This window comes from Adiantum capillus-veneris, chromosome 5, assembly GCF_014529385.1.
Source record: "Adiantum capillus-veneris isolate H3 chromosome 5, ASM1452938v2, whole genome shotgun sequence".
Taxonomy (NCBI): domain Eukaryota; kingdom Viridiplantae; phylum Streptophyta; class Polypodiopsida; order Polypodiales; family Pteridaceae; genus Adiantum; species Adiantum capillus-veneris.
Window position 1 is genome coordinate 29,861,542 of NC_140935.1, and position 2,945 is coordinate 29,864,486.

General features: G+C 42.4%; 1 pseudogene; it reads left to right on the forward strand.

Moving 5' to 3' along the window:
• The first annotated feature begins 1,782 nt into the window (after nucleotides 1–1,782).
• Nucleotides 1,783–2,598, forward strand: LOC147457074 (uncharacterized; annotated as a pseudogene).
• The last annotated feature ends 347 nt before the right edge of the window (nucleotides 2,599–2,945 follow it).

Sequence of the window (2,945 nt, forward strand, 5' to 3'; positions counted from 1 at the left end):
ATCATTTGATCGCACAGTGTCCTAACAATCCAAACGCACCGAAAATCACACCATTGAACTTAATAGAGATTGTTGATGGGACACCACCAACTATAAACATAGTACCAGTAAACGCACTCACACGATCGATGCTCCAAAAACAAAATTATATTCTTGAGGAAAGAGACACGGCATCAATTGCCCAATCTCAAAAAAAGAAGAAAACACGAAGAAAGAGATCGCAAAAAGCAGCGAAGTCAGACCCCAACTCAAAGACCAACATAGGGACTGGTGATGACCCCGTATATATGAACGACACTGAAGAAGATTCTGATTCAGGTGAAACCATGGAGACCAAAACGACCACTAACATAGAAACCAACAAGGAAGATCTTCATGAGCCACAATGGCCAGGATCCAAAAAGAAGATAGGAACTTACCCAAACCCTACAGAGGAGATTGAGCGAGTCAAGCAATTAAGGAGTTTGGTAGAAGATACCCAACGGGATCTAGAACTAGCACCTAGGAAGATCCAAATTACAGACACCGTGTTCCTTACGCAACAACAACCTCACCAAGTCCATAGACCCTTGGACATACCTAGTGTCATCCAAGAAGAAAGTGACTTAAAGTCATGGGAAAGTGGGCGTACTCACTTCTTGATGGAAAGAATGTTTATAGAGGGACTACCTGATCCTATCGAAGAAATGGAGATCCCATCTTCCCCACGTCAAGGGAATGAAGTCCAAAAGGTGCCGTTAAACATTGCGAAATTGATGGATTTCATGTCTTCAGAAGTTAGAACCACCATCATGTCCAAACTATATAAAGACCCTGAGCTAGTCTTAGCTCTTCGAGCCTTCCTCAATGGAGAACTAAAGTTTGGGCTACCACAATTTTCACAGATGGATGGAGCTGCGGAGATGCCAATAGAGGAGGAACACATAGATCCACAACCCAACCTAGATGAGAACCTTGTTATAGAAATACCTGTTAACAAGTTGGGGCAATACTTTGAAGGTGATGAATCTAATGCCACTCTACCAATCACTACTAAAGGATTAACTGTAAAGGGGGTCCTTGACAGTGGTGCGGGAGTCAGCATGGTGACAAAGAGTTGTTGGGAGTCTATGGAGAGACCTCACCTTGAAGCCACAAGCGTAGTGGTAAAAATGGCTAATGGATCTATTGTTATGCCTATTGGAATGCTAAAGGATCTCTGGATCAAGGTCTTGGGACACAAGGTAAGGCAGACTTTCATTGTTATGGATTTTTCCAACCATCTTATGTCATTTGAGATGATCTTAGGGTGTCCATTCATGAGGGAAGCAAAAATGGTGCATGACTTGTCCAAAAACCACGTCTACTTACAGTTCCAAGACTCTGTCATTCGATTTGATCTTTTAAGTGGTCGAACGCATCCTCTAGGAAATAAATTCATCATTGATAATCGATCAGACACAACAATTCACTGAGCTCGATTACAGTATTGTTACACGTGTAACGAAGACACGGATATTGGGGAGAACTCTCCTTATGTGGATATCCTACCCGGAATGGCTGAGTCAAGACAATGTCGATTGGGTACACCTAGCGGCAACTATAGATACATGGGGAGCTAGAGGAACAACCTGGGTAACACCAGATGAGGAAGAGATACCACACATTGCACCAATAAACATGTTAGGTGTAGCGCATGTAACATCCGATGATAAGAAAGAGGCACACCTACCTGAGAGTGAAACTGATGATTCATCAAAGGCTTCACGCCAATACACATCAGAAACGAAATCTCAGGGAGAAATGGATTCAGAACCTGAGGAAACATCGAGTGAACTAAGTATAGAAACTAAACACTCAAGGCCTAGTACGACCATCTATGGTAATTTATATGAGAGTGAAGAAGATACAAGCGAAGACCTATCAGGCGAGTCGAGTTCAAACATTTACCAAAATCAAAACCTTAACAAGAAACAAAGGTCATATAAGAGACGACGATATCAAGCAAATGTGAGAGCCAGGATAAACAAGGAAAGATCTACTGTAGAATGGCTTAGCTATCTAGGGGCATGTGATGCTCATCGAAAGCTAGTAGACAATTGGGGTGAACATCTCCAGAGTGTCATGTGGTGCAGCCCGTGACCCATTGACCTCGCTCAATTGGAGGTTACAGAGCCGAAATTGATTTGAACTATAAGAAGATGTCAAAACCGAGAATTAGCACAACAACGGAAGGAGGCAGAACTAAAAGAAAGGTCTCTGTTAGGACAAGAGCCTGCTGACTTACATACGGCTCCTTAACATTTTAAATCTTATACCACGGGGGAGCGAAAGGTTGTGTATGCCAAAGCCCAACGAATACCTACCAATGGAAGCAGTGGAGTCTATGATGGTCCAGCGGTAGTTAAAGAGATAGAATTAGCAGAACCAGGTGAGGAGTCTAAACCAATCTTTATTGCTCAAGACCTTACCGAAACTGAAGAGGCTGTACTTAAGGAGATCCTCAAGGAATACAAGGATATCTTTGCTTGGACATATCATGACATGAAGGGCGTTCCACCTTCTGTGGTGCAACATACAATTCCCATGATCAACATTGCTAAACCCGTCCAGCAATGACCCTATCCAATGAATCCTAAGTACGCCAAAATTGTACAAGAGGAGATTGAAAAACTTATCCAATGTGGATTCATATACCCTATTGAGCACTCAGAATGGGTTTCTCCAATAGTCATTGTGCCAAAAAAGAATGGGAAACTAAGAGTGTGCGTGGACCTCAAGAAAGTTAATGCAGCCACTAGGAGAGATCATTATCCCTTGCCATATTCAGAACATGTGCTTGAAAGAGTTTCGGGCAAGGAAGCTTATAGCTTTTTAGATGGGTACTCTGGTTACAATCAAATCACAATTGCATTAGAGGACCAAGCTAAAACTGCTTTTATCACAGAGTTTGGAGTGTTTGCATT